Source organism: Macrotis lagotis, chromosome 4, assembly GCF_037893015.1.
Source record: "Macrotis lagotis isolate mMagLag1 chromosome 4, bilby.v1.9.chrom.fasta, whole genome shotgun sequence".
Taxonomy (NCBI): Eukaryota; Metazoa; Chordata; class Mammalia; order Peramelemorphia; family Peramelidae; genus Macrotis; species Macrotis lagotis.
This window is the reverse complement of record NC_133661.1, coordinates 145218870-145236327: the sequence shown is the minus strand read 5'-3', so window position 1 is coordinate 145236327 and position 17458 is coordinate 145218870. Positions and strand designations below refer to the sequence as shown.

At 38.5% G+C, this 17458-nt stretch overlaps 1 pseudogene; it reads right to left on the bottom strand.

Annotated features, from left to right (window-relative positions):
* Positions 1 to 1760: 1760 nt before the first annotated feature.
* On the bottom strand, positions 1761 to 2731 carry LOC141522736 (transcription intermediary factor 1-alpha pseudogene; annotated as a pseudogene).
* Between the last annotated feature and the right edge of the window lie 14727 nt (positions 2732 to 17458).

The following is a 17458-nucleotide window of genomic DNA, read 5'->3' as shown; positions in this document are numbered from 1 at the left end:
TAGATGGAATAAACGTACACACAGAATACAAATGTATGTTCTTGCATTCTTTAATTCTTATCCTTATTCTGCATTAAAAAAAATTTTTTTAAAGAACTACCAAAACACAGCAGGTGGTATCAGTACCAACTTGCCAAATTTGCCAATCAGACAGCTAACACATAAAGTTATCTAATGGAGAGCCTGGGAAATAAGTTACATCAAAATACAATTTTCTCAATCTGAAATAAAAACACTACTCAACTTTTTATTGTCTGATTAAAGCACTTCAGTCGCAGGCTTAAGTCTTACACAGGATTGCAACCGGCATGGGTTCTTTTAAATTCTAGTGATAGTCACATGGAGGTCATTATCACTGCTCAGATGGAATGGACTAGAGTCCAGTGCTGGTGGTCCTTTGTTTTTGTGAAGTAGCAAATCTTTCATCTTCAGACCAGGGTCTATTCCAAGTGAGAAATTTGGGTCCAAGAAGAAGGAGATTGCCTTTTGCAAAAATGCTAATTTACTTAGATAAGTCTGTACCAGTTTTTTTTCAAAATGTAGACATTCCCTGGCTTTGGAGGTATAATTGTTACCCTGAGCCATATTCTGCATTCATTAGGGCTAGGAGCACTGTTATAGCTAAAGTAAGAATCTAGTAGAACTCCTGAGGCTCAAAGAAATTGGTTAATTTATTTCTCCATTATGTTTTATTGTTCCATGGCCCATTTGCCCTTCTGTCTAGGGTTTCCGCCAGGGTCTTGAAAAGCTAAATATCAGAAGAAAGACTTTTTCAGTAGAGATACTTCAATTAGTTATATTAGGCAGCGTTCATAGCCTGCCCTTTGTCTGAAGTGTTCAAGTTTGCTAGGCTAGGCAACCTCACAATATCTTTAGGAACTTTCTAGGGGATTTTTATAGCAGAAAAGGGTATTGGATTTGAAACCTGAGGACCCAAGGTGCAAACCTTTGTCTTAATACTATATATGGTCTTATGAATCTACATACATATGTTTATTAGTGATTAATATCTTTCTATACTTTAGGTTCACTTATGGGGTCTCAGAATTGTGCCATCCATATCCGGTATTTGATAGGTTCTTTCATCATTGCTTTATTTTTTTTTCCTGATTTTTCTTTAATACACTCTCCATATTACATGACAGACCAGCAGATTACTTCCTTAGTGGCATCTACCTACACTTCAATTGAATCAATCAGTATTCTAGGACATTTAATATCATATACGTGGCATACTGTTAAGTACAGTAGAATAATCTTATAATGGCCAGCCACGTGCCTTTGGTAAGAATAATGGGTAGTGGTAATCACATTTTTTGAAAATGGATTAATTCACACACATTGAAACCACATTTAAGTTTTCAACTTTAAGTCTAAATAAAGCCTTTCTCCCTTCCTTAGAATACAATCATGCAGCTATCCGTTCAGATGCTGTTTTATGATTCTAGAAGGGGAAAGGAGGTCTATTTCAATAGTCAAATGATGCTTCCTCCCCCTATCCTTAATAGGAGTGGATGTGTGTGTGTGTGTGTGTGTGTGTGTGTGTGTGTGTGTGTGTGTGTGTGAGAGAGAGAGAGAGAGAGAGAGAGAGAGAGAGAGAGAGAGAGAGAGAGAAATGGGATATTAAAGAAATCAACAGCTATTAAACAACCACAAACCTAAAAGTCAGAGTGGTCATGGATTTTTCTTTGCAATTATATTTAATCACTAATAAAAAGGTTTTAAAGAAAAAGTTCAAACCAATCCTTGGACTGTGCCACTTATTTAAATAGTTGGCGGCCATCAATGCTTTTGAGACACTTTTTTCTGGGGTTGTACAAAGTCATCATCTGAATCATCACTAAATATGGTATTCTCTGTTTCATTCTTGAATTTCTGCTTTGGAAATTTTTTCTCTGGATAAAGGTTTTTCAGAAGGTCTTCAAAATAGCTTTCAAGTTTTATACCAGCACTTGCAACTTCAGAATCAGGCTCATTGAATTCAGCACAATTTTCAAAAATCAGGCGGAAATCAGCCACAAAATCTTCAGGTTTTGTATATACTGGGGAATCCACTTGGAGTTTCCTCTTGATGGTAGACAAGTCCATAGGATTTTTAATTATTTTGTAATAATCAGGCACTGTAGAAGGAACCAGATCTTGAAAAGCCAAGCTCATTTCATGGCAGTAAAGGAACAAAAGTAGTCGTTCACACTTTCTCTGATCTATAGGTGTTAATCGCACATGACCTTCAGTCTTTCGTTTTTCTGAATTGTAATTGGGATCATCACAATCATATTCAACTTCTGGTTTAGATAAATCTCAACAAAAGGTACAAATCCACTCTCCACTTGGGAAATTCACCAATGTAGGCACATGACAAGTAAGATGAAACACTTTAGGGCATTTCTCACAACAAAGGAGTTCCCCTCCATTCTGACACACTGCACACCAATCTTCATTGGGGTCATCTTCTTTTTCTACTTTCTCCACCATGAAGAGGTGATTTCTGTGAGACACCACCCCATCCAGACTTTCCATTTGAAGGACTTGCTTGAAGTCCTGGTCGATCCCCTGTGCTATCTGGAACATCTGCTCTTAAAACAGCTTCCTCAGATGTGGCATTATGATTACTGTCCAAGAGCAACGAAGTAAGTATGCTTCTTGGAAAGTTGGTATTTTGAGATCTAGGTTCATCATTGCTTTCAATACTGATGCCCCTCGGTGGGAGGGTTCTGAGCACTAGCCTCATTGGGGTGTCCCAGTCTCCACTCTGACCCCAGCATCTATTCTCACCATGGTTCTATAGAAATCAAAGTTCACCTAAAATTATCAGCAGCCAGGGCTGGCACATGCATCCTGAGCCCTCACTCACTGCTACCATTCCCTCTCTGCCTTGGTTCATCTCCTATCACAATGGGGTAGCAGGGGTGGATTAGAGTATGGAGTAGGGAAATGGAAACACTTCCCATGGAGCAGACACTTTTTAGTGTCACACACTCCAAACCATCCCTCCACCACAGGAACTTTATTACTCTGATTTCCTCCTCACAAGTCAAACTCTTATTGCCTCACCAAACAATAATCACCAGTGTTAAAAGAAAATCTTGATCTGCTTTATAACCTGGGAAATAATTACAAATGATGACAGCTGTCATACCCTTTTGACTTCCACACACAGCTGTCTAATTTCATCTCCAGAGTCTAATATTTGTTATATTAGGTGGGTTGTTTGACTTCTATGGGTCTCAGGCTCTTCAGCTGTAGAATGGGAGTGGGGGTAGAGGAGGGTTAGACTAAATGAGTTCTAAACTCTCTTCCAGTTCCAAATTCTTTAATTTCAAATGATTACTCTTTTTTTTTTAAACAAGAGACACTCACTGTCACTGGGGATTTATTTTGGAACTTCTCAGAAATAGAGATATTCACAAAGAATACACAGGTTCCAAGAACAAAGACTTTCCCCTTTTTTGTTCTCATTCTCCATAGTAATACTTGTTTTCTTCTTATGGAATAGGTGCTTACAGAAACACTGACCTATGCTTAGTATAAAGAATAAGTAGTTAGATGGTAAAATTGGACTTGTTAGTCAGAAAGTCTGAGTTCAAATCCTGCCTCAGAAATTTAACCTCTGCCTCAGTTTTCTCATCTATCAAATGGGGATAATTATAACATCAACCCACCAGGGTTGCTATAAGAATCAAATTAGATGATTTATGATGTGTTTTGCAAACATTAGAGCTTTATATGATATTATTATTATTATAGTGTTGCAAGTTCATATGCATATAGCTATTATTATACTACTGTAAGAATGAATAGAAGGGAAAATAATGATCTGAGTCACTAGAAGAATAAGCTATTTCTGGAGGCAGTGGGTGCAGAATCTTGGGGACCTCAGAGGCTATCTACTTCAAGCCACGTGGAAATAAGAATCCCACATAGAACATACCCAGTAAGTGGTCACCAGGCTTTGACTTGAAGACTTCTAGTAAGGGGAAATTTGTTACCCATCAATACAGCCCATTTGACTTTTGGCTAGCTATAATTCTTAGGAAGTTTTTCTTAACATCCAGCCAAAAGCTACTTCTTTGTAAAGTCTATCCATTTTTCTAAGTTTTATCCTCTGGCAGTAAGCCAAATAAACCTAATTGTTCTTCCCTGTGACACATAACAACCCTTCTGATATTTAAAGAAAATTACCATGTTTTCTACAGCCAGCGGAGGTCAGCTGAATAGTCACCTGTCAGGAAGGCTGAAGAGGGGATTACTTCATATGGGAAGTGAAGGCACCTTAGTTCTGAATACAAAGTAGCTTCCTGGGTTCAAATCTTACCTTTGACTCTATCATTGTCAACTAGAGTTTCTCCTAGATAACCTCCAAAATACTTTCTAGCTCAGATGCAATAATCTTATCAAAATATATTATCCTATCTGGAAGAGTGAGATTGGTACATCATACTCTAAATATGCCAAAATGCCAATATTGAGGGTATGCATATGAAGCAATCATGAAACTTCACTATAAAAGATAAAACTTTCTAATGCATTAGGATAAGATACCAGATGCTCATGGAATGTTGGATTTGAAAGGAAACTTAGAGGTCATCTTGCCTGAGACTAGACAAAATAGAGGGATACACCCAAAGTCACATAGTTGGAAAGTGGTAGAACCAAAGCTTCAATCACTCTAAAGACTTTAGGGTCAAGGCATGTTCCCCTAGTTCATGTTGCCTCACTTCAGATACAGTATAGCAAACAGAATATATACCTTACAACCAATTAGTCTGTCAATTCTGTCAGACCAATGGGAAAAAAAACCTGAACTTTAGGAGGTTACCTACACCACCCATTTTGCTGGAACTGATCTCCTTCCTTAACCAAAAATCACATCTGACTCAAATAGAAGTGAGAGCAAAATCAAATACTACATAGCATTTAGGCAGGGACATGGATGAGAGGGCAGCAGGTGAAGCAGAGCTGCCCCCTCACCGCATGCTCCTGCACCTAGGGTCCACCTCCCTTAGCCTAGAATATGAGACCTCCAAAACTATCCCAATTTTGAAGTGCTCTATGAATCTGCCTAGAACATGAGACCTCTAAAACTATCCCAGTTTTGGGGTGCTCTATGAGTCTGCCTAGAATATGAGAACTCCAACACTATCCCAGTTTTGGGGTGCTCTATGAATCTGCAGTCTCTGAAAAACATAGTTTCACAAGCTCTACCAATGTGTTTACTTTTACCAGTCACTAGAAGATTAAAAGTAGCTCAAATGAAAGGCATTTAATTGAATACCTAAGAGTAGTAATAGAACATTTTCCTCCAGAAACCTGGATTAACTCTCACACAAATAATAAATAAGTTATTAGTGGGAAAACTGACAACATGACTAGGAAACACACATAAGATATGAGTAGCTAAGGTACAGGGATGGAGTCTACCCTAGTAGGAATGAAATGTTTGGAAAAGCAACTCCCACCTATGACCCCAGTGAACAGCCAGCATCTTCTGGTAATAAGATTGTTCCATTCCCACTAATTCTGCTTCCTGCTGTTCTTTGATGGCGTTAGTCTTTGCCAGGCAATACTCTGGTGACCTTGTGGTTAATGCTGTTTGATGCTCTGTTAGTCTTATAGTCACTGCTAAGCATTATTACTCTGCAGGCCTCTAATTGCTTCCAGACATTGGTCCATGAGGCACAGAGTGCAGAGCTTCTCCCTCCTGACAGCTCTGGGACTTCAGGTGGAGTTCTCAGCTGAAGTGTTACCTCTTTCTCATAGGCTCTGAAGAGCTCAGAGGCTTCAGCTTCAGGTCCTCGCATACTAATTCATCAAGAAAAGCAAAACAAAAATCTTCAGCTACTTTTCCTCTCAGAGGGGAGGAATCAGTCAGACATCATAGTCTTAGCTCTAAGTAGCTTTTGTTTCCTCCAGGGGCAAGCACTTATGAGATATCTAACAATCAGCCAGTTAAATAGAGCCTGCAGTCATTTACTTTGTTTTTGAACCTATTTTCTCCTACTCATCAGAAGCAGCATCTTTCTGTTCCAGGATTCTATCTGACTTTGGTTTAGAAAATCTTTAACTTTCATGAATTACTGATTGCTAATCTACAATCCTTCAAAATCATTTTTAGATCCCATCTTTCAACAAATCCACCAGGGCTATCTATGAAGGTGTTGGAACTCACATTTTTTCTTAAATCCCAAATCTCACCATGAGTTCTTATGGTTTTCCATGCAAGTAAAAGAGAGAATAGTACAGTGGAAAGAGGACTGGATTTGGGGGGTCAGAGATCCAATCTTCCTGGTTAAACTGCCTTGACATCTTATAGATTAACCCCCTAACTAAATTTCTTCAGTCAATTAGAACCATTTTCTGTGAAATATCACTACAGTGAAAGAGAAACAGAGACAGAGTAAGGGAGGCAAAGAGAGGAGGAGAGGGAAGGAAAGAGTGAGAAAGAGAAAGATGGAAGAGGAGGAGGAGGAGGAGACAGAGAAAGATAGCTAGAAAGGCACAAAAGAAGAAGAAACAAAGGAATGGAGATCTCAGACAATATTAAAAGCTTACTATTCCTTTAAACAACTTAAACAATTCTACAGCTTAGTTTAGCTTAAGCAATTTTGCAATTTTCCTTTATCCTTTCCCTTTGCTCCCTTTTAAATGCTTTCCTTCACTCTAAATAATTCTAACTGGGCTGGTTCCTGCCAAAGATGAAAGACTGGTGACACAAGTGTTGATCCCTGGAAAGGGACAATAGAGTCTCTTGACAAGAGCCTGATGGAATATCCTCTTTGTCTGGGGCTGTCCAGAGCTGTTTAGCTCAGTTGGGTCAGAGCCTTTGCTGTTGATGCCAAGGTCACAGTTTACAGTCCCTGAGCTTGGCTGGCTCAGACACAAATGCTGAGCCTCACACAGCAGTGCAAAGGGATCCAAAGAGGTGGGGACAGATGAACACCACACTGTACACTCCCAAAGCACATGCCCTGCAGATGGCTGGTGACTAAGGGCCTCTTTGCAGACAAGGGATGGTCTTGTTATGACTAAATTGGTCTGGCTCTGCTTTTCATACCTACAATTGAAAGAGGGGGAATATTATTTTCACCATTTACTGTGAAAAGAAGAAAAGCCAACATCATCTGACCTTTGTTTTCCTATCTTTTCCCAGCCATCTTTAGGACTTTAAAGTGCTCTATAATGAGGTAGTTTTTGGAAATGAGAGAGGCATCCTAGGGAGATTGAATTTCACCCTGTATTTTGATTGAGTGAATACCAAAGTCTATTCTACCCTCAGTGATTTTCAAGAAAATAAAAGTAAAAAAGGAGAGAGGAATGGAAGTAGGAAAAGATTTCTACATGAGTTTATAGAAATGGTTTCTTCGGACAGAGGGGATATATTTGTGACTGCAAAACATTAATTTGATGGAATGAGTTTTGTGATGGATTTGAAGTGAACTAGGCAATATATTCAATTGTAGGACTGTCCTTGAAAGGGGGTAAGGGTGAGCTGAGAAGAATCACAATATACCTTATTCTTGACTAACATTTCTTACATATGAAAACTTAAAGGGTGAAATAAACACCAAGAAAGCAATAAAAAGGGCTGTCATAGAGCCATGTTGTCAAAAGGGACACTTGAAAATGGAAGAAAAAATGCTCTCTAAAACACTTAATATCCCTGACCAGTGATAATGCAGATCTTGCTTAGACTTTCCTCATGATGGGGAGCTCATTAACTCACAAGGAAGTTCATTCCATTGTTGGACATTTCTATTTATTGAAAAGTCTTTCTTATATTAGGTCAAATTCTGCTCCCTTTCACTTTCCCTAATTTATCTCTTCTCTCTGCTCTCTCGAACTCCCCAGAATCAACCTATGCCCTCTTTCAGATGACAGCTCTTTATAAAGGGTAAAGTTACAATGATGTAGAGGATGGGGCCCTACACTTGTGGATAGACCAAACTTAAATTCATATTTATCCTTAGAACTTACTAGCTTTGTTTTTGACGAAATACAGCACCCATCCCTGTGAAAAACATTAGAACGCATAGGAATAATTGGACTTTTCCTTAAAATGATATCTATCTAAAATCACCAACAAGGGGCAGCTAGGTGGCACAGTAGATAGAGCACCAGCCCTGGAGTCAGGAGTACCTGAGTTCAAATCCAAACTCAGACACTTAACAATTACCTAGCTGTGTGACCTTGAGCGAGTCACTTAACCCAATAGCCTTGCCAAAAACAGAAATCATCAGCAGGCATCATAGACAATGAGGATAAGGTAGAAGCCTTTCCAATAAGAACAGGGATGAAACAAGGATGCCCATTATCCTCACTATGATTCAATATTGTACTAGAAATGTTAACTTTTGTAATAAGAGAAGAAAAAGAAATTGAAGGAATTAGACTAGGCAATGAGACAAAGCTATCACTCCTTGAAGATGATATGATAGAATACTTAAAAAATCCTAGAGAATCCATTAAAACCTACTTGAATCAAGTAGCAACTTTAGCAAAGTTGCAGGATATAAAAGAAAATTCACCTAAATCATCAGCATCTCTATATATTACCAGCAAAGCCCAGCAGCAAGAGATAGAAAAAGGAATTCATTTCATTATAAATGGAAATTATTAGTTTTATAGACGAGGACCAAGTGATGGTCCTCATCTATAAAATAACAAGGTCGGGCTTGATAGCTTCTAAGATCCTTTCTAGTCCTAAATCAATCAATAAGCATTTATTAAATATCTACCATGTGGCAGGAATACAAAAAAAGAGGCAAAAAAACAGTCTTTCTTATCAAGGAGCTTACAACTGGTAATCCTATGATCTTCTAGAAATCATTTTAATGACTTACCCCAAATATTCTCTTCCAAGACATAATGTTCCCACCTTCTGCCAAATTGATAAGAGGGTCAGGTGGAGATTGGGGGTGGGAGTGAGCAGTGTTAATTCAGGTGTGAGTGTTCATAATCCTCAAGTCTTTTGTAGTACAAGTTTCTTGAAAGCCCTTATTATCAAGTCTGTATTAAGCACCTGCAACATGTGCTAAATACTATATCTCAGCTGGTATGTGGAGTAGGCATTGTCATCATCATCAATTATCAAGGAAACTGAGGCAAACAGAGCTTAAATAATTTATCCACTGGTAGGTATGGTAGGTACCTGGGTCCACAGTTCAACCCAGATTGTCCTGAATCCAGGTCAAGTGGTCTATCTAGAAACTACTTTTTCTCCATCACCACTTCTTTCAGTTACTGTTGATTTAAACCTAGCAAAGCACTGGCTTCTATTTACCATCTACTAGGGACACTTTTCTACTTAACTCTATAGGTTAGAGTATTTTGGTAGGACTGAACAGTTCACTTTCATATAACAACTATTTTGGGGGGTTTTCTTGGAATTGAACAATTATTGACTAATTCAAACAATTGTGCAGTTCTTTTATTGCTTTCTCCTGGTTCTCCTCCTCCTCCTCCTCTGACCACTCCTTCAAAAGCTCTTATTGTATTTCCTTCCCTTCTTTTCAGAGGTATGGGCTATGAAATTGGGATGTTTCATACACTGTCAGTCTCCATTAATGTATTGATTAGTATCACCAAACTACTTTTTCCCCCTTCTCTTTCTAAAACTTTTTGTTATAAGGATGATTCATTGTTTAGGAAGCAGATATATTTCAAAATGAAGGTGATATAAAACCAAAAATATATCAAGAAAAATTTTTAAAAGAAAAAAAAAGCTGGGGTGGCTAGGTGACACAGTGGATAGAGCATGGGCCCTGGAGTCAGGAGTACCTGACTTCAAATCCAGCCTCAGATTTTAATTGCCTTGTTGTGTGACCTTGAGCAAGTCACTTAACTCATTGCCTTGCAAAAAAAAAAAGAAAAAAAAATTCTTTGTTAAATCATCAATCATCTCCTGATCCTTGAACATGGGTGTGCCCTAGGACTCTGTATTTTCTGTTCATATTTCCTCTCTTGGTGATATCATCTTCTCCCTTGGACTCAACTAGAATGCCTACAGTAGTTAACTCTCAAATCTATAAATCCCATCCTGCTTTCTCCCTAAATTCCAGTATCACATCTCCAACTGTCTGTGAGATAATTCAGACTTGCAGCCAAGATGGTGGAGACAACCCAGGCACAGTTCTAAAGTCTCCTGATCTTTCCCCATCTATCATATGAAACAAACCTCTTAACAGAAATCTGACCCACAAAACCCAGAAAGAAAAGCCAGGAGAAAGAACATCTACCTCAGGATTTGTCTTCTGCAGCTTTGGGTGAGTTCAGGTGGGAGAGTACAGGTGGATCAGCCCCATCAGCCAGATTAGCTGCTGAATTAGAGCCAGAGAGTCTGAGGGCCCGAGAGATGGACCTGCTGGATCAGCGGTGGGGCTGGACCTGGGGGCTTGAGTCAACTAGGGAGCAGAGATGCACTGACCCTCTGGAGCTTGCCAATAGGGCTGGGGGGAGAGTTCCAGTGCAGGATTGCTGCAGACACCATCCCTGGGCTCCTCTGGTCTGAAGAACTCTGAGTCCATGCCTCCATTGCAGGTGAGGCCCCTTCCCAAAACAAGCAATTACAGACTACTTCTGCCTCAGGCACAGGTGTGTGAGCAGAAGCACCAGCCCAGCTGACAATAGGAAGAAGGATGACCTCACCCCAGGGTAAGCCCACCATTGATTGAAGGCAAAAGAATTCAATAGCTCCAACCCCTCCCTTCAAGCTAAGGGAGAAGGCCTCAATCAAGGTCACAGACATGGCAGAGAAAGCAACCAGCACCTCCTATTGGCCATCCAGAGAAATTGCACTCAGTGAGTAAAGCCTCTAGCGATCCCAACACCAAACCCCTGTGAACGAGCCCCTCCCCAACTCAAGATCTTAGTAAAATGAAGGGTCAGTGGAAAGGTGGATCTATAGAAAAATTCTTGGAAGGAAAAGGCCCTAACTCAGAGAGACCTAGAACCTTTGAGGAGAATATGATATAGTCTCCAGCACAGAAATACTCCCTTGAAGAATTAAGGAAGGAGTTTAAAAATCAATTGGAAAATTTGGCAAAAGAAACCCAAGATAAGATTAATACCTTGCAACAAGAAAACAAATCCTTAGAAAATACAATTGGACAAATACAAAATGAGAATAAATCTCTCAGATCCTCAATTGGGCAAATGCAAAAAGAAAATAATTCTCTCAAGACCTCAATTGGCCAAATGAAAAGCTCTTTCAAAAGTAGAATTGACCAATTGGAAAAGGATTTGCAAAAGTTTAATATAGAAAATTCCTCCCTAAAAAAAAAAAAGAATGGAGTCTGCAGAAACAAATGACTTCATGAGACAGCAAGAGCCTGTCAAACAAAATAAAAAAAATAGAAGAAAATGTAAAATACCTCATCAGCAAAACCACTGACCTGGAGAATAGGTCAAAAAGGGGCAACCTGAAAATTATTGGACTTCCTGAAAACATTGAAGAGAAAAAAAAAAGCCTGGATTTAATATTACAGGATCTAGTGATGGAAAATTGCCCTGATATCATGGAACCAGAGAGCAAAGTAGTTATTGAAAGAATACATCGATCCTCTCCAGAAAAAAGATCCTAAAATGAAAACACCAAGGAATGCTGTGGCCAAATTCCAGAATTATCAGATAAAAGAGAAAAACCTGCAAGCAGCTAGAAAGAAACAATTTAAATATCAAGGAGCCACAGTAAGGATTACTCAGGACCTGGTTGTATCAACATTAAAGGATCTAAAGGGCCTGGAATGATATATTTCGAAGAGCAAGGGAACTTGGAATGAAGCCAAGAATCCACTATCCCAAAAAGCTGAGCCTTCTCTTCCAGGGAAAAAGATGGACATTTAATGAAATGGAATAATTTGAAAAATTCCTGATGAAAAGACCAGAGCTATATAGACATCAAACAGGAGATTCAAGAGACACATGAAAAGGTAAAAAGGGGGGGCAGTAAAAGTAAAAGGAAAAAACTGCTATCCAACAAGTTGAAATCAGCTATATCCCAGCATGGGGGAAAAGATTCTCTTAAATCCTTGAGAATTGTAACTCTAACAGAGAGAATATACCTAGCCAGAAGTGATGGACATTCATGACCTATCCATGAGACTGCTATCCAATGGGATGTAACTGGCTTTAACCCCACTTGGGAGAAAGACCCTAATAACTCTCAAGAATTTTAACTCTATTAGATAGAATGTACTTAGCTAGAAGTGATGGATACTCAGAATTTTCTATGACTCAGATAGAATGATTTTTAAAAACACTACCTCCTTAAAAAGGGGGACAGGAAGGAGACGGGAAGAAGGAGGGGATTGAATGGGGTAAATCTCATTACATTAAGAGGTACAAAATACCTACGGTAATAGAGGGGAAGAAGGGAGGAGATGAGAAACACCTGAATCTTCTCATCAGACTTGGCTTAAAGTCAACTTACACATACTTAGTTAACTTTAAAAAAAAATCTAACCTTTCAAGTATTAAAAGGGGAAAAGGGGAGTGGGGAACAGAGAAAGGGAGGGGAGGGGGGAAAGGGGAACTAATAAAAGGAAGGGAAAAGGGAAAGGGGAAAGAAAGGGGAGGGAGTGATATAGGAGGGCAAGCACACTGAAGGGGGTGATATTCAGAAACAAAATACTGGTGAATATGGATAAAGGGAGGGGAAAGGGGGGAAAATACAAACAGAGGGAAGATAGCATGGAGGGCAATAAAGAATAAGTTATCATAACTTTGAATGTGAATGGGATGGTTAAAATGTAAACGAATAGCAGAGTGGATTAAAAACCAGAACCCTACAATATGATTTCTCTCTCTCAACACACTCAATTTGGATCAATGTACAACATGGAAACAAAATAAAGACTGACAGATTGCTTTTCGTGGTGGGGGGGGGGAGGTAAGATTGGGAGAAAAATTGTAAAACTCAAATAAGATCTTTTTTAAAAAAAAGATAATTCAGGCATCTCTAGGTATTTCAAACACATATATCCAAAATAAAATTCATTATCTTCTTCCCAATTTCATTCTGTCTCCAAATTTCCCTATTTCTATTGAGGATACCACCATCAATTTAGTCAGCCCAATTCATAACCTTGATATCATCCTTAACTCTTCTCTCTCTTTGACCCCCTATATACAATCATTTGCCAAGTCTTATTAATTTTATTTCTACAGCCTCTCTAACAGCCTTATCTCCACTCATGTAACTACTATTTTTTAAATTAATTCTTGATCAGGGGGTCCAACTTTATAGAGGGCTGAATAGAGAATTTAATATTTATTAAATTACATTAGTAGGCTGGTAAGAGTTTACTAGTTTCTCCAAGTATGAAAAAGGGTAAGCATTGAGAAATGGCAGCCCTCCATCATAAGAATAGTATGAGAATTAATCAATCTTTTGACTAGGAGCCAGGTCCTCTGACCATTTGATTTGAACCTCAGATAATATTACTGTTGTTATTGTCATCATAGTTGTTATTTAACCAGACTTGTGATTTCATTGGCATGAGGCATGAGGCAATTCTCTCTCCCAATGCAAGATCTGTACCTGCTTTGAAATTTAGAGTCGCAGGGAGTTTCCAGGGATCCAGAGAGGTTAAATCATTTGCCCATAGTCACATAATCAGGTAAAAACTATGAAGTTAAAAGTTATCTTGCAGGATATTAAATACTTAATTACATATGTAATGTTATATCGTGAATATCAGTAACAGGCTAATTATATTTCCTGGATTCAGTGGTTCCATATGGTCTTTGACCTAAAGTGTAGTGACTAGATGAGTACGGGAAATTATGGGACAAATTTCAGCAAATTGATTCCCTCCTTGTTTTTAAATATCAACTCAAGATTTTAGAGAATATATTAAATAAAAAGGAAGCAAATGATTATTAGAAAATTGAATATTAAGCACCTTGAAAGATCTGAATTCAAATCCCTGCCTCTGATGCTATGACCATGAGCAAATCAGTTTAATCTGTGAGTAGTTCAGGCAGTGCCTACTAATACAAGCCAATTCTGTTCCATAGCTACATTTGTGGAGGGAATGTTTTACATCAGAGGGAATATTCTACACAAAAAATGCCTGAATCAGATTCAAATGTAATTGGCAATAATGAACAAAATAAATTAAGAAAAAAATAAAACATAGATAATATTACTTCTAAAACTAAGTCACTACACAGCCTTCAGATAATCTCATTTTTCTTTGAGCTTATTCTAAATTGTCCAAATCATGGAATCTTTTGAATTTGGGCAAATTGCTACATAGATTTGCTAAATTTTGCTTACTCATATGGCGAACTTAACATTGATGTTTATCTTATATAACTGGTCTTTTACACCCCCTCTAAATTGTCAATTTCTTATTTGATGACTAGTTTAATGATTTTTAAAAGCAAACATATGTTTAAATATTTTCCCCACAGTGATGATATTATTCCCCATTTTATCACTTTCCAGCCCCAAGACCTTAAGCAATTCACCTTATCTTCTTAGTTTCATTTTCTTCACATTCATATTTGCCATCTCTATTGCATAGATTTATTTTCTGAAGGTTTTAGGGATACATAAATACAGAGAGGTCTAGTTTAAAAAGTTTTATTTATTTGAAAATTTCTTTGGTTCCAGACTAGTCTAGTTCTGGTTGAAGAACTCATCTGGAACATAAATAATTATGTGTGTTTTTGTGTGTGTGTGTGTGTGTGTGTGTGTGAAGCTAAAGCCTTAGCTGCCATTCACTTATGTTGTATTCATTTATTGTTGTTTGTCCTTCATTCTCAAAGAGAACCATGACATCAGGGAGATGATGGCATGACATACAAGTGAATTAGGTTTTAGTGAGGGAGAGCTGCCTTTTCTCACTTTCTCCTCTGGAGCCATCTGGATCCAGTGACCAGATATGAATCAGGATGATGGAGATAGTTCTGGATGTGGTGGGAGACCTTGAACTCTTTAAGTTAAAGTCTTTAAATGTCTCATTTTGACTGAGGCAAAGTCCATTCAGGCAAGATAAGAAAGAAATGAAACAAAGAATGGACACTTTTGGTAGCCAAAAAAAATCTATCTGTGAGGGGAAGAGCCTCAAGATTTCTGACCAATACAGAAACAATTGCTCTTTACATTTACTCTGAGTCAGTCAGGGCCAAATTACCAAGTGGGGTTGGCCTAGAGCCAAGAGTTGGCTAATCAATGAGAGCTAAAGCATCTCTGGGAAAGGAGTATTTTAACCAAAGTAACCATAGGAGGGCACCAAAGGCAAACTTTGCTCTGAAATTTTGCCAGATTCTGGTCAGACTTGCAAATAGTGATATTTGACCAGATTGTGCCACACCTAGGTATCTGAGGCCATTATTGCTATTTAGAGGGTAAGCTATTGACCAGCAGAGTCATTCTTATATATAGACTATTTAATTAGCAGTGCTGCTAATGCCCTGGTTCCACCTGCAGAACTTAGAATATAGATGGGCTTCTACCTCACCTTTAGAAGAATTACAGAAAAACCCAGAATCTGGGCAGATTCAACTGCCTCAGTGACCAAGTATCTTTGACCCTCGCTTCTGCTTAGTTCATTGTAGCTCTGGTCTTTTGTATCCATGCCTGGGTCTCTGACCAATTGCTTTGAACTTCAGATAACATAATTTTTTTTTAACCAGACCTTCAATACATATGATTCACATGAGGGAAGATTTGTACCCACTCTGAAACTTACCATCTTAGAGAGATTCCTAGGCTCCGGAAAGGTTATCTGATAGACTATGGTCACATATTTTATATCTATCCTATTTCTGAGGAAGGACTTGAACCCATTTCTTCCTGATTCTAAATCCAGTTCTATCAATTCATTATAAAATGTTAAATAAACACTTACATTTACATAAAGCATTATCATTCACAACATCTCTTTTGCACTATGATGTAAGTGATTTAAGCATTATCTTCCATTTTAAAAATGAGAAAAGTTGAACTTGAATCAAGTGAGTTGCCCATAGTCACACAGCTAGTAACTTACAGCACAAGGATTCACACCCAGGGTTTCTGATTCTAACTCCATACTTCTGTAGTTTCATTTATATCCTAAAATGGACTGGCTGAACTGGGTCATATCAACATAAATAGACCTTAGTTCTAGAAGGGATCTTAGAGATCATCCACTCCAAGTCTTATTTTGCAGATGAAGAAATGGACTCAGAGAGGTTGAGGAATTTGCCAGCTTCCTGGGAAATAGTAGGAAGAGTATTAGGGCTCTGGTAACCTAAGTCCAGGTCTTCCACTATTACCCGGATTTCCCCTGAGTATTCCCATCTCAGAGAGGGGAACTCTGAGGATGATATGTTGTGACCTTCCCAGCAACACAGGGGACAACTAGATGACACAGTGGATGGAGTGCCTGGCTTGAAGTCAGGAAGACCCATCTTCTTTTTTTTTAGGTTTTTGCAAGGCAAATGGGGTTAAGTGTCTTGCCCAAGGCCACACAGCTAGGTAATTATTAAGTGTTTGAGAACGGATTTGAACCCAGGTACTCCTGACTCCAGGGCCGGTGCTTTATCCACTGTGCCACCTAGCTGCCCCAAGACCCATCTTCTTGAGTTCAAATCTGGCCTCAGATATTTGCTATCTGGGTGACCCTGGGTAAGTTTGTCTTGCCCTGTTTGTCTCAGCTTTCTTATCCATAAAATGAGCTGGAGATGAAAATGGAAAACCACTCTATATCTCTGCCAAGAAAAAAGAGTCAATCAAATACAATTGAACAAAAATAAAGTGCACAAAGCTTCTAAGTAACACACCCCAGGACTCAAATTCAGATCATATTAGGCCAAACTCAGTTCTTTCCACATTATTTTCCCTCATATATGCAATTCTGTCATGTTACAGTGTTGTTATTTTTTTATTCCATGATCCCCCTTCTGTCCACTTTTCTACTTTGATATTAAGTAGCTGTTTAGTAAGGACTTCTTGAATTTAAAAATGGATTTGAATGGAAATTATTGCTGATTCCTGATATGTAGGGTTGCCTGATTTGTCTGTCATGGCCATGCTATCCCTGGGAACTTCTTGGACTTTCCTAGAACTTGCTTCCTGGAAGCCCTTAGGATGCTGCCCTGACAATAATAAAAACCAAAGAATCTCAGTGTTGGAAAGATTTAAGAATTCTGATCAATGCAATAACCATTCGTGATTTCAGGAAGTATGCTCCTCATCTCCTAACAGACAGATGAAGAACATAAGGGGACGATATGGAAATTTGTTTTGGTTGACTATATGTATTTGTCACCAGGTTTTTTTTTTTTCTCTCTCTTTTTCCAGTTTGGAGTGTGTGTGGAAGGGAAAGAAAATAAATGCTTGTTCATTTTTAAAAAGTAAAATAAAACTAAAAGAAATTTTTAAAAAGTTACATTAAAAAATTTACATTTAGGTAGCAGCCAGGTGGCACAGTAGATAGAGCACCTGCCTGTAGTCAGGAGGAACTGA